Raw genomic sequence first — 18,432 nt, forward strand, 5'->3', positions numbered from 1 at the left:
CAGACCCTCCTTTTGCCCTTGCATAGGCAATCACTCAGTCTGTGTCTGAATCGATATCAATATTATCAGTTATTCCCTTCACTAAGGCACTATTACTCGAGTTATCTTTCATGGAACACAAGGGATAGACTTCGCTGGCATAAATAAACTTCTGTAGTAGGGGATCTCTGTGTATAGTCATAATCTAGTGAATAGTCCCGCCCATGTGCGTGGACCCCGGCAATCAAAAATAATCTCTTAAGTTGTCAAAATAATGCAGAAACTGCAAAGACACTTAAGAGAGAATTTAAAGACAAATAATGCAGCCTATATCCACAGGCTACACTGTCCAGTACTTCAACTAGAAATTCCACCAAAAATCACCACACACAGCACAGCCTGCTAGTTTCTACCATAGAAAAACCTGCCTCCCCCAGTCAAAGACTCAGGAATGATAGAGAGGAAGGTAGGGACAGACAAGCCCCATAGGCTGCCATTATGTGGCTTAAATAGGATACTGTGCCTTTAAGAGAACTTTCCAGAACTTCTCCCAGTATCCCAGAATGCATAGCAGGTCCCTCTACTTTCAGTTCTTTTTTCCGGCTCCTGCTTACAGGACCCTGGCATTGAGCTCTCCCTTTTTCAAGGGTTTATTGGAATTGTTTTTGCACTTTTGAATTCTAAAAGTGTTGCAGTTTATTTCTTGGTGTTCTCTTCTCACTTTTGTGCTGTTTTAGGTGTTTTGGGGCTCCGAAATGCCTGGCCTTTTTGTGAAGTGCCCAGCATGTGAGAGGAAGAAGGCCAAGAGTGATCCCCATGAGGTCTGCATCGTGTGCCTTCCGGAAGATCATGTCCCTGAGGATTGTGTAATCTGCCAGCAGCTTTCTGCTCGGACCTTGAGGGACAGATTGAAGATCAGGCTGGCTGGCCTGGAGGATAGGCGTCTGCGGGCTGCAGGTGGGTCTGGGCAGCCTGGGAAGGTTCCCTCTGCCTCTGCTGAGGACCCTGGGGGGCTCCCCGGGGGCAGGAAGTCCAGCAAACGGTCCCATTCTCCGTCGACGTCGATGGCATCGACGACGACGTCGAGAGGGATGACGGCGGCGTGCTCCCCTTCTCCCCGGGGCTCCGGGTCGAGACGGCGTGACGGCTCGACGGCGAAGGAGAAGCCGACGTCGAAGCCGCCGTCGACGTCGAGATCTTCTTACCGACGCCGAAGGCACAGTGACGTGTATCGGCGCTCGCCGTCGAAGCGGCACCGACGCTCGCCGTCGAGGCGACACCGTCGGTCGTCGTCGAGGCGACACCGTCGATCGCCGTCGAGGCGACACCGCCGGTCGACGTCGAGGGGCTCCTCGACGTCGGGAACATCCAGACGACGGCGGCGTTCGTCGTCGAGGGCGGACCGCCCGACGTCGAGAGGGTGACGTGAGAAGTCGCGGAAGAGGAGGTCGACGTCGAGGGGTCGGCGTTCGACGTCGAGGAGAAGAGGGTCGACGCCGAGGAGATGGCGTTCGACGCCGGAGTCGAGGAAACGCCATTCGACGCCGGAGAAGCGTCGCTCCGCGTCCAGCAGACAGCGGTCAGCGTCGAGGAGTAGGTCACCCTCTCCAAAACGGCACAGAAGGGACTCTAGTCCCAGGAGTCACGCTGCTTCCAGTGGTGGACGCAAGAGGAAGCGGTCGCCTGCTGATGGGGATGGCTCTCCGCGCCCCTCGCCTAAAGGGTCACAGGGCTCGGTGTACTCGGAAGTGTACACGCCGTCTCGGCCCAGGACTCCGACTCCTCCCCCCGTGCCTAAGGAGGACCCTCCGCCCAAACCACCACTGCCTTCAGGAGACCCTCCTCCACCTCCGGTCCCTCCACATGGGCCCACACCGCAGCCGAAGGTTCCTCCGCCGAGGTCCACTTCCCTGCCGTCCCTGCCTGTTCCTCCTAAGGGGACTCCGAAACCGAAACCCCGGGAGGAACCGAAGAAACCCCGTGAGGAACCACGGAAGACCCCTCCACGTAAACCAAAGGAGCGCCCACGAGCTGGCAGGTCTCGCTCTCGCTCTGGGCGGAAGGAGAGATCGCGGCGCAGATCATCCACGAGATCGAGGCACCGCCATAGGAGGCGCGAATCTCGCTCGCACACGAGGTCCTCTGGGACAAGGGATTATTCACCTACCCTGTCGGGGTCGCCGGATACCAGAGTGTCCCCGATAGATGACCTAGTTGCTTTTCAGGACGTCCTGTTGAGGGGCGCGGCGAAGCTAGGCATCTCCCTGACAGTGCCTACGCCAAAGACGTCGGTCATTTTCGAGGCTCTACATCAGAAGCATCTGTCTCGTCCTCTCCTGCCCCTGGTGCCGGGCCTGGAAGAACCGGCTATGGCTCTGTTTCTCACCCCGGCGGTGACGAGGGCGGCTCCGTCAAGATTATTAAAGAAGTACCGGGCTCCCGACTCGGATCCCGCCTTTTTGAGAGCGGAGCCTCCGCCTGACTCCGTCATCATCACGGCGGCCCGCAAGCAGCATGCCACCACTCCGACCTCCACGGTTCCCCCGGACAAGGAGTCAAGGTGGATGGACTCGGCGGGGAGGAAAGTCTGTGGAACTTCCGCTACCTCCATGAAAGCGGCGAGTGCCACGGCTCTGTTGGGACGATACGACCGCGCCCTCTGGGACTCCCTCGAGCGTTTTGCGGAGCATTTGCCTCGGGAGCAGCGTGAAGACTTCATGGAAGTCCTGAGTGAGGGGATGCTGGTGGCCAACCAGATAATCAGTGCGGCTGCGGACTCTTCCCTGTTGGCGGCTCACGGATTTTGCCACGGAATCAACCAACGGCGCCACGCATGGCTCCGGCTTACGTCCCTGAAACCGGACGCACAGCAGAGGGTGGCCAATCTGCCGTTCTCCGGTGAGACCCTCTTCGGGAAGCATGCGGATGATGAAATGGCCCGCATGAAGGCGGAGGCCGAAACGCTGACGGCTGTGGGCCTGGAGAAGCCCAAAGAGACTAAGAAGCAGTACCGCCCCTTCCAACGGCGGTTCGGCGGACAAGGCCGAGGAAGAGGACAGGCTTCGGGGCACTCGCAACAGCAGCAGCCGTTCCGTAAGCCGTTCCAGAAGCGGCAAAAGGGCAGGGGAGGCCAGCAGTCGGCTCCGGCGCCCAAGGGCCAGGCGGGGTCTAGGCCCTAGGAACTTACTTCCCCCGGATCCGTTACCCACTCCGGTAGGGGGAAGCACCCAATTTTTTCTGGCAGAGTGGAGAAAAATTACTCAGGACAAGTGGGTGCTGAATATTGTTTGCAATGGATACAGTCTTCGGTTCACCAGCCCTCCTCCAGCTATTCCCCCGGTCAGCTCGCGGTTTCAGCTGCGCGAGCTTCAGGCGGAAGCGGATGTCCTGTTAAGGAAAAGGGCGATAGAAGACGTACCTCTGTCTCAGAGAGGAAGAGGTCTGTACTCCCGGTTCTTTCTGGTTCGCAAGAAAGACAAGAACGAGTTCAGGCCCATTCTGGATTTGCGGCAAGCAAACAAATGGATTCGCAGAGAAAAGTTCTGCATGCTGTCGTTGCATCAGATTTACCCTCAGTTGCAACAGGGAGACTGGCTTTGCGCTATAGACCTACAGGATGCTTACTTCCATGTGCCCATTGCACACAAACACAGGAAGTTCCTGCGGTTCCAAGTCGGCACCAATCACTATCAATACACAGTACTCCCATTCGGACTGAAGTCTGCGCCGAGAACGTTCTCGAAGTGCATGGCGGTGGTAGCAGCACACCTGAGGAAGAACAAGGTGTTCGTCTACCCTTACTTGGACGATTGGTTGATCAAGGCATCCTCCTTCTCGGAAGCGCGAGCACACTTCCAGAAGAAGTGCGTTCTCCTGAACAAGCTGGGGCTGCACATCAACATGGCCAAGTCTGTCCCGACTCCGGTGCAATGCATACAGTACTTGGGAGCCTCCATCAATACGCTGTCAGCAAGCGTGTCTCCTTCGGAAGAGCGACGATTATCACTCCTTCGGAAGGCTCAGGCTCTTATGACGACTCCATCTACAACCGTGAGGACGGTGTCTTCTCTACTGGGATCGATGGCCTCTTGTATCTTCCTGACGCCACACGCACGGCTGCACATGAGACCGTTGCAGGAGTGCTTGGAGGACCAGTGGGATCAGAGGAAAGGATCTTGGCACGACAGGATTCGACTGTCGCTGCATGCTCTTCAGTCTCTGAAGTGGTGGTGTTCGGCGGAGAATCTCCTCAGAGGGGTTCACTTTCACAAGGACATTCCCACGCAGACTGTCGTGACGGACGCGTCTCTTCTGGGATGGGGAGCGCACTCCGGGACTCTACAGATTCAAGGCACGTGGTCACCGATGGGGGCCACGTATCAGATCAATTACCTGGAACTCAGGGCTGTTCACTTGGCGCTGAAGGCCTTTCTTCCGTCCTTCCAGACCAACTCTCTGCTTGTACAGACGGACAATACCACCACGATGTATTACCTCAACAAGCAGGGGGGCTCGAGATCGCGCACTCTGTCGCAGGAGGCGCAGACGATCTGGCACTGGCTCCTGGCCAGAGGACTGACGATAACGGCCACCCATCTACCAGGTGTGCAGAATGTTCAGGCAGACGCACTGAGCAGACAGCTCCAGGAAAACCACGAATGGGTCATAAACGACGAAGTACTAGGAGAAGTCTTCGCAAGGTGGGGAACTCCAGACGTAGATTTGTTCGCCACCGCCGAAAACAGCAAGTGCAGAGACTTCGCCTCCAGATACTTCCAACAAGGGACTCTGGGGAATGCGTTATGGATCAACTGGACGAACAGCTTTCTGTACGCCTTTCCTCCCATTCCCCTGATTCCGGCGGTGCTCATCAAGCTGGCCCGGTCCCGAGCTCGGATGATACTCATCGCCCCGGAGTGGCCCAGGCAGTGGTGGTTCACGGACCTACTTCACCGGTCTCTCCTTCCTCACATTCGGTTGCCGTGCAGGCCGGACCTTCTCACGAAGTTCGGGGGACGGATGTTACACCCCAACCTCTCGTCTTTGAGTTTGGCGGCATGGCTCCTGAGATAGTGCAATATGGCCATCTGAATCTGCCCGATGATTGCATGGACATACTGAAGGAGTCTAAGAGACCTTCCACTCGGACTTCATATGCTTACAAGTGGAAGAGGTTTTGTATCTGGTGCCAGTCTAAGAACCATGATCCTACGACCTGCAAGGAAGATGTCATCCTTCCTTACCTTTTACATTTGGCGCAGTCTGGCCTTAATGTCCATTCCATTAAGGTGCATCTTGCTGCATTGACTGCCTACAGGAAATGCCCTTCACAGACTTCCTTTTTCCAGATCCCTGTGATCAAAGATTTTCTGGAAGGTTTGAAGAAAGTATTCCCTCCTGTCAGGCTTCCCTCGCCTTCATGGGAATTGAATGTGGTGCTGTCCAGATTGATGAAGGAGCCTTTTGAACCTATTCATAAGGCTTCGTTGCAGCACCTGTCCTGGAAGGCGGCGTTCCTCGTGGCCATTACATCGGCCCGCAGGGTGAGTGAAATTCAGGCGTTATGTTGTAATGAACCTTATACTGTATTTCATGCTGCTAAGGTTGTTATGCGTACTCACCCTAAATTTCTTCCCAAGGTTATTTCTGATTTTCATGTCAACCAGACTATAACTTTGCCTACGTTTTTTCAGAACCCTTCATCCCCAGCGGAGAGGTCTCTCCATTCCCTGGATGTTAGGAGGGTGTTGAAATTTTATCTGGATAAAACCAAGGATATTCGTAGGTCTGACCAATTGTTCATCAATTATGGGTCGGTCAGGACGGGTCTTGCGACCTCGAAGCAGTCCATCTCTAGGTGGATTGTGTCCTGCATACAATTGTGTTACCAAAAGGCTAATAAGACCTTAGGAGGTAAGCCTAAGGCTCATTCCACCAGGGGCAAAGCTGCCACGACGGCTCTGCTCCGTAACGTGCCGATTACTGAAATCTGCAAGGCAGCCACTTGGAAGTCGGTTCATACCTTTGCTAAGCATTACTGCCTGGACACTGACGCCAGAGCAGACGCTCAGGTTGGGCAGGCTTCGCTGCGGAATTTGTTCCCACAGTAGTGGCGTTATGTATTTATTCTCCACCGCCGCTTTGGTGTGGGGATGGGCTTGCCATTCTATTCACTAGATTATGACTATACACAGAGATCCCCTACTACAGAAGGAGTAGTTTCTGTCCTGTAACTCCAGTTCTGTAGTAGGGGTATCTCTGTTATAGTCATAAGCGCCCGCCCTCCTCCCTGGTGGAGATTTTCATTATGTAAAGAATGCGACAGGTCTGGCGTGCTTCGCCTTCAAAAAGAACTGAAAGTAGAGGGACCTGCTATGCATTCTGGGATACTGGGAGAAGTTCTGGAAAGTTCTCTTAAAGGCACGGTATCCTATTTAAGCCACATAATGGCAGCCTATGGGGCTTGTCTGTCCCTACCTTCCTCTCTATCATTCCTGAGTCTTTGACTGGGGGAGGCAGGTTTCTCTATGGTAGAAACTAGCAGGCTGTGCTGTGTGTGGTGATTTTTGGTGGAATTTCTAGTTGAAGTACTGGACAGTGTAGCCTGTGGATATAGGCTGCATTATTTGTCTTTAAATTCTCTCTTAAGTGTCTTTGCAGTTTCTGCATTATTTTGACAACTTAAGAGATTATTTTCGATTGCCGGGGTCCACGCACATGGGCGGGACTATTCACTAGATTATGACTATAACAGAGATACCCCTACTACAGAACTGGAGTTACAGGACAGAAACTACTCCATTGTCTGATATGCCCATACAGACCCTTTGTAACTAAATGGCAGAACCAAAATAGGGAATACCTCTATCTGTAGTATGTGGCATAAGACCACACACCCAACAATTAGTGGTGTTCACTACTAACTGGTGTTGATGCAGAAGCTGTACAAAGGAATTATTAGTAAACTCTGACCTCCTAACCAGTTCATGTTCAGGTAAAGTATGGAAAGAATGCAAAGAAGTAGTAGTAGGAAGAGACATAGGTTGGGAGGTGGGTACAGATGTCAACTGGGTAGCAAAAACAATCCCACCCATCAGAGACAACATCATGCTTAAAAACACTAGAAAACATGTTTTTAAGAACATATAGACAACAGGAGAAAGTAATGACCACTATTACAAACAAAATTTATCGTTTTTCACAACCCTAAGCAGAAAGCAAATCCTAAAATTATCTAGTAACATTTTTATGGCTCCTATGCATTTCAGTAACTTATTATATGTTCAGGTGAAACAGTGGCGATCCTTATCAATGCTCTGAGGTGAAAAGGGAATACTTTTCCACAGAGAATGGACTTTATTCTGCTTTTACTAAACAGAATACTACTTTAAAACAATGACAGCAAAATAATAAGAATCAGTCTCCTAACACCCATTATATGCAATCGCACTGAAACCACTTGTGAAACCAACTATGCCCAGAGTCCGTTAAAAAACCTCTCTGGCAGGCTTCTATTGTCCATCAAATTTTCTTTTGTTGTTGCATGGGCCTCTTGATTCAGGCCTCCCTTGAAAAATAGTATTTCTCGGTATCCGTTGGAGTGCCCTCCTGGCAAACACTCACAGCTCACTTGAAAGTCTCAATGTCTCAATGCAGTGCACCAATATCTCTCCTATGCGGCAGGCACTACAGATAGCATGATCTTCATTGATCATGAGCACAGATCATCTCGTGCAGACCCGGGACCATTCTCCGACTCCAACACTCATCATTCAGTGTCAGAGGACGCTCAGGCTGCTCTTTCATGGGCACCAGAATGGAGTGCCTTTTGCCAATCTTGGATCCTCCGGTGCACCGCACTTCCGTTGGAGCAAAGGAAAAAGGGGAGGGGGGGGTGACCAAAACTCAGGCCAAGGGACTCAAGGGACTGCACACTGTCAGAGGTTGCCAGCACATGACAGGTGGAAACCTGAAGCCTCAATTCTTTCGCTCTTTTGCACTGAAACTCTGGTTCTGTGATGTCCAATGCCGTCTGATGGAGCAAGTGCGATGCTTTAAACAGTTCATTGTATAACAAGGGGACTGCAAGCAGGTGGCCTGCAATCTTCAAAGGAGTGGCCATATGCCATGGGACAATTCTGCGTTGAAATACACTGTCATTCTCAAAGGCAATACAAAAACAAAGGCAGTAGGCAAAACAGTGCCTCTAGGCTCTTCAATTGGGTTTCCGTGTGAGAGCATATCCTTCACCATCTAAGGGTAGATAGCAACAGGGGAATTCTATCTGAATGGATGTCCTCACACATAGTGGCATCGTCTAATGGGCTAAACACATTTTATCTCAATGATTACATATAGGTGTTCCTAAATTCCTTATCTAGAACATCTCAAAAGAAAAATCGCATAATACAGATTATCAGGGAAAACAGTCTGGTTATACAAAAGGGAATTCTACATAAGATGGGGGTCCATGGTACATTACTGCAATCTGGAAGTGTGAACCTGAATAATTCACCAACAATAAAAAAAATGGGCTAACTGGTGAAAAGAATATGGAAAAGGGAAATAGAACTAGGACACAGTTAAATCCCAATAACAAGGCACAATGCGCTTGGGTGATAGTCAGGCATGTGACACAATACCAAGAGTATGGGTGATACACAAAAGGTCAAAATAGTACACAAATTTGAACTCTACCTCTGGCCGCTACACCATATACGGTAATCTCCGCAAATGTTCCAGTTCCTTCTTCGGGGAAAAATGAAACCTGGTTTCCTTTATGGTACAAAGCCATATACTACTTAGGAAGCAGAACAAAACTGAGTAATGTAGTATAGAAATTAGGTTACCATGTACAAGAGTCAAAAATATATAATTTATCCTTACGTCCAATCAGGATACATAAATTTAGGGCTGTCTGTTCCTTTAAGGGAAGAGGACAGTATCGTGACTAATTGCAGATGACACACTTTGATTCTGTATATCTCTTTTATTTTTCTTAAATACTATTATAGCCAAATTTGACATACACTGGTGAAGTGTTGTCTGTGTCGTGTTCACAAAATGAAAATATCATATCTGTGGAATTTAGCAAATCAACCCAACTGTTGTGGAGCGATAAGCATCGTCATGTATATCCCTTCACAACACAGGTAAACTTGTAATAGTATCAGAAGCAGCAACATAAAACAAAAACATGCGAGAAAAATTAAAAAAACGCACAAAACGCACATGTCAAGCCATCAGATATACTTGCTGTATATCAAGCACAAAAAGCATAGACAAAACAATAGCATCTATAAATGAGCGGTGAAGCACAACACCAGGTCATGTACTACCAATATTCGGGCCTGCTTAATTTGTCAGGCTTAAAATCTTCACCCTCCTTTTTGACAGCAGATCACCAGTTAGTGGATATCTGCTGTCAAATACAATTTTACTGTCTCTCTTCTAACATACAGGACCAGCAAGAACAATTCATGATAGGACCAAATACACAAACATAAAAATACATGAACATTTCTTTCCAAGGGAGTTATGAAAAAACACATCTCCTTTCAACCAACCAAACTCACGTGTCTTGTCAGCCTTAAATCACCCAGAACAATCCATGAATGATCTGTAGGCAGAAGCAAAAAAAACCATACATAACACACAAAAAAGAGACGTTTCTCATAACAAACAAATATTAATTATAACTTTTAATCAGAAGACAAAACATGATACACATTAACAAACACAAAAATAAATTTCCATTACTTAACTGTTACCATCTTGTCAGTCAGCTTGCAACATTAAGCCATTTTAACTTTCCAAAAGTAAAATTCTTTCACTGACACTCCATGTTATCTTTGCGCCACAATTCGTTCTCACTTAGGCATGTAGCCTTCAAAATTTCAATAAAAGACTTCGTCTTATTTTCTGTCTAAGACTTAATGCAGTCCTTCATTTTTTGTCAAATAAAAGCAACTAGCAGACATTATTTTTTTAGAGCAGAAATACAAATGTAGCAGTTCTGCAGAGCATTTAGCATGATGTTGGGACTTTCAAAGAAACCCTTTTTTTATATTTTCCCTTTGGAATTAAGTTCTTTAGTTTTATTGATGTTCTTATGGAGAAACCAGAAACCCTTCCTTTTAGAGGCCCGTTTAGCAAGGTCATTCTGCATTCCACGGAGACAAGGCCCTAATTAAAAAGGTCACAAATGTCAACATGACAGCCTCCTTCCATTGTTTACAGGGAAACTAAAGATAGCATCTCAGCGACTTGAGCCAGCTCTGCAGCTTCTCCTAGCCCCCACCCTCTGCTCATTCTGAGGCTGCTAAAGACGAAAGGCCTTCCTAATTCCTCCTAACCTGCAATAATTCACTCTATTTTGAAAAATATTTTCTCTTTTTCAGGCGCTAAAAATTATCTCAATTCTCAGATTAATAAACAACATTTACTGTGAATAATTCACAGAACCTTATAACACACATACCAGTTTTTAGAACAAATGCTTATTGCAATGGTACTCATTTCATCAACCTTAAATGGATCTCACTGGGTCATTTAAAAGCAAACCCCAAATGGGGACAGTCTGCAAATTTGTATTATACCTAATTTACTGAAGCCTAAAACACTTTAAAGCTATCATAAATGGCAAGAATGCTGTTTTAAATGGTCTATTTTACCCAAATTCGACTTTGATGTTTGGGGCACTTAAAAATAAATATCCTATACTTGTGATACATATTAATCATCCTCAGAATGTTCTTTACAAATTACAGAGATTGGACATTAGACATATCCCATGTAAATCCTTAGAAAAAATGAGTTTTTTACGCCTGCGCTAGGTAAAATTCCATATGCTAATGTCCTCATTATGCAGGACAGTACAACTTAAATTAAATTATAATGCTATAAGGTCACAGTATGAGCATTAAGCTTCATGAATAGTAAAAAACGAATTTTGTAGCATTTATTTTTAATAATTATTTTTCATAATTAATAATTATTTTTAATAAACCCAATCATTTATGATAATTCCACATATAAGAGCAAGCTGCATCCCTTGCCTATCATTTTAAGACGCATTCATTTATAAGCCCAAGCACAGACGCCTAACTTGAAACATGACAAAATGTTTGCGCCACTTTTTTTCTTTCTAAAAAGGACAATTTTATTTAGCGACAGACCCAAGAATATGCTTACAGAAATGCTTAAAGGAGAGGAAACCCTCAATTGAAATACCTTCCTGTAATACAAAATAATGAACCTTAGTTTTGGAACCTTTTTAAAACAACATTCTGAAATCAAAGATTCACCGGTGCAACTAAGGGAAAAGTCCTGGTTGAATAAATATTCCTGTTTATTTAGCTTGTCTCTCAATGTTTTGTAACATAAGCACAGGCGCTGTCTATTTAAAACTAAAACATTTCAAGTTTCAAAATGCGTGTGCAATACAGCAAGGTCCAATGTATTCAGATGTTGTGCTTGCCTGTTAATATCTAATACAATGTATCTAAGGAAAATGCTGTAAGTTTATTTTTCTACATAACACAACATTTTCGCTTTTGAGGCTTTTTTCATTCCTAGTGAATGTGAATTTTAATTTTATGTTTTTAAGCATTTAGACATTTTGCTTAATAGACTGAAAACATCAAGAAAAACCACGAACAGACATTGAGCTCATTTCAGACATAAACAGAAAGGGGTCAAAACACTCAGGACACACAATACAGCGCGCTTTAGCCTCGTATTTCATGAATAGCTCCATCGCTATTCACTTACAGAAGTTTGCACTAATGTGAAAACCACATAGACATTTAAACACACATTTAACCCACAAATCAATACTTAGAACAGAAACAAAGGACAGCCCACAGACTGTACTTAAACCAAACCATTTGTAAATATTAGTTGTAAGTCATATTTACAAGAAACGCTTCTCAATTGTGTTTCAAAAGACTGCAAAAACAGCCCAACAGACTGATGTATGTCCAAGAAGCGAAAATACACTCAATTCACTAGCTTTGGCTAGCAGAACACCAAAAAATCGTTCTGCATATTTTCATTCATAACATTGCGCAGAACAAAGGATCCTTGTTTTGTATTATGTCCATATTTTAATTCCCTGGGGATACAAAATCACCAAGGAAGAAATATGTTTGTAAATCTAAACCTATTTAGATATTTTCCCGCTAGGGGAACCGGCTACTTTTACTTCACATCACTCTATGGTACCTTCCAAAAAAGCAACACATTTTTCCATGTGAGCTTACAAACAGGCATGCCAAAAATACTGCGGAATACGCAAGTATTATAATCAAAGTGGTGCTTAAGGTACTTTTCGTACGTGCACCGTTCAACTAAACCAAATGGAGAAATATCTCCTCATTACCTGCCTACACAAATTGCAATTCGCATATACAAACATATACAAATCCAAAGTTGGCCAACACAAATTCCAAAGTTCCAAAGCTACAGTCCCAAATTTGCTAAGATTAGGCATCTTATAGCTCACTAATCTAGCTTCAAATTTCAAGGGGTTATCTCTACCAATACACTCGCAAATATACGAGCCCCTCGGCTTTGGTAATTTGCAATAACCAAATCAAAAACCAAGAAACCAAACCCCTCGGCTTTAGTAATTGCAATAACCAAATCAAAACCAAGAAACCAAACAAAGTCGTGGGAGCGACCCACTTGTACTTCTTAATCAAAAGGTTATCCAAATTCTAACTGCCAAGTTCTACATGACCTAACGGTCTTTTTTAGAATACTCACGCCAAAAAGGTTCTCAGTCAGGAGTGACATCATGTGGAGGATCAAAATCAGGAAGATCAGAAATATACTGGGCTGCAGAAACAAAGAATCTCCAGAATCCCTGTGCACAGAGTACCTCCTTAGTAGAATCCTGTTCTGTCCTCCTCAGTAGATTTCAGTCCTCTGACAAGATCACTGCCACAGATAGTCACTTCTCTGATGAAGCCCACGTTGGCCGCGCCATTTGAAGAAATGAAATCTTCATTCTCAGGGAATACTTACTAACTGAAAAAAGGACTTGGCACAGAAGCTGAAATATGAAAAAGACATCTTTATTAAACTTATAAGTGAGGCCACGTCACACAGAAGCCGTAGCAACTGAATGAGGTAGTCTGAGGAATACAGAAAACAGAGGCCTTTTAGATGCTCAGGGTTACAAGACTCAGCATAAAAGTAAGGGGCAGTCCTTGCTTTTGCAAGCCCATAATCAATCATTGAACAAACCCAACATTCTTCTTTAGACAAGCCGGACAAACCCATAATAAGAAGGACCACAACCCATATTGTAAATAGACCATAAAAGAAGAAACAGATACAGATAGAGGTAGGATAAGGCATGTTTGTGTGCAGTAAAACTTTACGATGTCCTGTGCTCTGATCCTTAATCTTGATCAACTAAAGGGCAGGAACTGGTTTGGCAAGGTTGCTTCAGGCAACAGGGTCAGTTCACTCAGGTCAAACATGAGTCAGCACAAACTCAAGCTAAGGTGTACGTGTCCTAAAGACTTACTCAGCCACAGTCATAGGCCTATGTGAGGGCAACCACAAAATGGCTGCCATACACAAAATGGAACCCACGGGTTCAGAATTCGCAGAACCTCATCATGCTGATCTAGTGTGTGCAGAGAGGCTGACGCCGGTCCCGGACTATACTAGGTCCAGATCTTGTCCTGTGACCTTGAAGAGTGCAGCAAGCGTTCCCTCAGAAATTGACAAATAACCACTGCCCCTAATTCTTGAGGCAATGGTGGCAGCTTGCGCTGTTTTTGGTTCTAAGCCTACCGGACAGCGCAAATCTCTGGTTACAAAGACACTGGGATCATGCTGAAAGCTGGCCTAGAAATGCATTCCACCCATTGCTTACCATTGGCTTTGCCTTTTGTCACTGGCATTTGCACGTTTCTGTTCGCTGGCTTTATTTGGCTTTTGCCTGTCCAGCTTGAGTTAATTTTCCCATGGAGCATAGCCCTGATTGTCTCCTTCTATTCTTCAATGACTGCTTTCTTTTAGGGAACTCTTGGTGTTTTTCTCTATTATGGAGCTCGGAATGAGAATACATGTTTTAAAGCGGTCTCTCCTTGCATGCCCCTGCACCCCCAGCCCCAGTGTATGTTTTGTTTAGAGGTTGCTTTTCACAGGGCATGCTTCACAGGCTGCCACAGCATGCCTTCCACTGGGATGCCAGAAGCTGTCATTTGGTTTTTACCACTTCTAGGATGTGTAGGTCAATTAGCCGTTAAGAGAGCTGGGTTTTATCTTTATAGCAGGACAGAACATTTTTCTAGCCAATTTGCTACCTGACCAGGGGGCCTGAAAAGACCGTAAAACATGTACATTGTCCAAATGTTTGCTGATGATGATATGTGAGCCTTTGACACAAAAGAAATCACTTGAGCACACGTTTGTATTTCTTTGGGAAATCTACACGTGCTTTGCAGCGATTAACAATTCAGTTACGTTTTCTTTTGCGATGCCTTTTTATTGGATGCTTATTTATTGTAAGCCAGCATTCATTTCTTTTCTTGGAATGTTCTTTCCACTATGTACATCACGTTAGCATAAGTTGAATAAGTAAGTTACGCTCATTTGTTTGGCAATGAATTCAAAACCTTTGATACATCTGGCCCAATGCCTTTTATTTCTTTGTTTTGGTAATTAACACATAAATAAAAGGCTTTGTCTTTTAAAATGCCATTAGCTCAAACTTCTGTAAATGCGAGACCTATTGCACTTCAAAGAAGTGGCAGCCATTGTCCCCGACTGCTTGGAAAGTGAAAGTGTGCATGGCGTGCTGAATGTTGCAGAAAAAGCGTGACGTTCATGCAGTAGGCGAAACTCTTTAAAGAAAATTGTGCTCTCAGACTCAATAAGACATACCGTGTAACAACATAAGTAAAAGGGCCAGTACTCATGGGAGCTTACAAATGAAGACAAAGCAGTAGTATGGAGGGACTAACAAGCCTATTAATGATTCGGAATCCAGTATTTGCTAATGACAATGACTCAAACCAATGAAAAATATGGGTGGAGAGTGGGCAGAGCTTCAAGGCCATATTCGAATATAGCCTGTCTTACAGAGCAGCTCATGCGCTGCCCAGGCTCGACCTAAAAAGTACATGTTGTGGGTCGCTGGCTATGAAGCCAGCAGTAAACAGCAGCTCAGTGGGCACATCTACCTCATGTTTCTATGCATGTTTATTAGGTTGACTCCTTTCATTGGAGTGTGCTCCTTGTAAGCTGGCTAACCTAAGAATTACTGCTGGATAAGCGAAGTCCCAGGTAGTCGAACATCTAAGGCACTCCCAAGGTCCACACCCTTCAACCTTATGGTGCCCTTGAAATGCCTGGCAGGTTGATAGCCCTAAATTCTTTTTTGCTGATGCCAATGGCTATGCTGTGGTTAGAGCAAAGCAATTTAAATCTAACCAGTAGGGTTTCAATCCCTTTTGGTGTTTTGGATACAAGCAAGGTTTCATCCGCAAATCGTAATGTGGCATTTTTGTACCTCCTAATACTGGGGACTCATTTTCCCAGTATGAAGAAATCTACACAGCCATTAATGTAAAGGGAGGAATAAAGTTGGAGCAAGGTCACACCCTTTCTGACCCCCCTTGGTGACTATTATCTGGTCTGTTTCTCCATTGGCTCCCCATCTGGTTTGAGCTTGGTTGGCAATGTGAAGACACACCAAATATCCAGAAGGAGAAGGAAGCTCTAGATCTCATAAGTTACACCGGAACCTATCCTAGGGGACCATGTTAAGACACTTTTAGGTCGACAAATGCCCCTATTGATATTGACTACTTTACATCTCATAAGTTGGAATATGAAAACTTGGTCTATTGTACTAGTCTATGAGCAGAATCCTGCCTTGACCTGGGAGAGGACTGTGTTATACTCAATCCACATTAAGAGATAATCTAGAATTCCTTAGTGGAATATTTTCTGGTCTGCATTGGTGAGGCTTATTGGGCGGTAATTTGCAGGGACAGTTTTAAGGCCCTTCTTAAATATGGGGACTATCACTGCTTCTTTCCCGGTAACAGAGATTTGAGCGCCAGACAAACGTTCATTTGTGACACAATTTAAATGCTGGGCCCATATAACAGGTACTGACTTGAATAGATGTGCTTGGATCTTATTGGGCCTTTCTGTCAACAAATAGTATGTGCCAGGGAAAAGAAATGGCCTGTTTTGTTATCTTGTACCTGCTCAGTTGGGGGATTAGTCACTAGGGAGTCAGTGTCTAGTTTTTCAGGGTTCATATCAGTAGAGGTGAAGTAACCAATAGTTTCATGGCTGTAAAGGGTTTGGAAGTGGCTAACTCAGTCTTGGGGAAGGATGTTGTCCTCGCGTCTTATTGTAATTACTTTCACCCATGACTAATCATGTGCCAAAAATCTGCCTAATTCCCAGAGCAAAAAGTAGCCAGGATGTCTTCCCAGATGGCAGTGTCCCAATTTGCTCTTGCCTTCTTTTGGGCTGCTTTATAATTAGGGCTCCCGGTTTTATGGTATTTATATTTTTGTCATTTCAATCTGTTTATCCATATTTATTTTTTGCAAATTTTACCTGTATTTATCCATATTTATTTTAGGTTTTGTGAATAAATGAAGCTGGAATGTGTATATTTCTGCACTTATTTAACCAGTTAATGTGAACTCATGCCTGAACGCCGGACAGGTTTCAATGATATATACACACTCAGAGGGTAAAATATGCACTTGTAAGAAAATATGTAAATTTTAGCATCAAGGTTTTGCAAATCTACTGCTGTTTAAGGCTTTTTACTATAATCCCTATTTTTTTTATTCCCCTTGCTTGTCAATCGGCACAGTTATTGGCCTGACAATCATGATTGACAGCATTTAGAATCACTCAAAAACAACCCATATTCCTGTTTTTATCCACATTTAAAAATAAATACTGACCAGAAAATAACTGGTTTTCTGTCTGTATTTATCTGTAAAAATCAGTAAAAACTGAAAACAGGGAGCCTTATTTATAATTAGCTCAAGCAGTGTGGGTTTCATATGGAGACCCACTTTAAACAACTTTTATAAGGAAACACTTAGCTGCCCTACAGGCATTATTATTACACCTGGGATTAGAGGCCAAAGGTATAATCTTTTTTGAAGAGGTTTGTGGACAATAGATTTTTCAATGCCTTCAAGCACTTTTTGTGGGAATCCATAACTGCCTAGGGTGAAGAATGAGGGTCCGCAAATGAACAAAGAATAGAATTCAGGCTTTGATATAATTAAGCTTTAATGTCCTCCTTAATTGCGATAAATTCCCATGTTTCATTTCTCCGATTGTTGGTGACAGCTTCCCACCTAGCAAGCAGCAAGGGTAAATGATCACTCTTTATCCGTTGAGTAATTTCCATATCAATAAGATTGTCCCAGGAGTGTAATTCCAAGTGTATATAGTCAATATGACGGCTGTATGTATTCCGACCAAAGGTAAGGCGCCTGGCTAAATCAGACATGGTACGCCCATTACAAGCTCTCAGGCAGCAACTTAGGCAAACCTTTGGGCACCCTTTAATAAGGATGGAAGGCAAGGGTCCAAAGGTTGCAGAATAACCCAGGATTGGTCTTCCTCACCTGCAATATCCCTTACATAGAGCTAAAGGCTAAAAATGTACTTTGAAGTCGCCTCCCACTATGTAAGCAGCCTCTATTCCAGTCTTTGAGATAAGATCTCTTAATAAAATTATCAATGAAGAAAAGCTCAGTAGGATTTTGAGCACTCCAAATGTAGATGTTATACAAACACAATTTTCAGTTCTCAGTGCAGGCTCTCCAGTCTTCTTGTGTCATTTTGCTACACCAGCTCATTACCAGTTTGTCCTCCTGCTCCTCCTCTGCATCCACTGCTTGTGCCACCTTCACGTAGGCCACCTCTGCATCCTTCTCCAAAGGGTCTCCACACTCCTCTTATGGGAGGGCCAGGTCCTCGTATCCTTTAGATCTGTACAAGGCCCCATATTATCATGAACTAAGAGACGACCTGTGGGACCATTACAGTGTTGATCGCCCAGGGGACATAGATCCAGTTCTCTACCTAGCCAAACCTTCCACTCCAGGTGACACCACCTTTTATCATGAGGTCATTTACAGGGACAATACCCTCCACAAATTTGATCTAAGACGACCAAAGAATTCCTAGTTGAGACACTCAGCTTAGTTTGCAGCTTCTGCTAAGCTGAAGTGCGTGTTGGCAAATGTGCCTGACACGTTCAGGGATCCCATGAAGGCCAGGTTGGTTAAACCAAAAGCAAATAAAAAGTCCAAACCCTTACCTGCTGACCCCCCTAAATTCGAGCAAACTTCCACTAGAGTCCCTGGTGGTCCACATAGCGCGCAAATGCTGTTGGGACTGGCGATGCCCCTCCACCAGACAAAGAAACGAAGAAAATTG

The 18,432-nt window shown here is 45.1% G+C and overlaps 1 protein-coding gene across 7 annotated transcripts in view; it reads left to right on the forward strand.

The window, feature by feature from the left end:
• Positions 1-18,432, forward strand: part of PTPRK (protein tyrosine phosphatase receptor type K) — a 1,685,403-nt gene that overhangs the window by 898,438 nt on the left and 768,533 nt on the right. The window lies entirely within an intron of this gene.

This window comes from Lissotriton vulgaris, chromosome 6 (assembly GCF_964263255.1).
Source record: "Lissotriton vulgaris chromosome 6, aLisVul1.2, whole genome shotgun sequence".
Classification (NCBI taxonomy): domain Eukaryota; kingdom Metazoa; phylum Chordata; class Amphibia; order Caudata; family Salamandridae; genus Lissotriton; species Lissotriton vulgaris.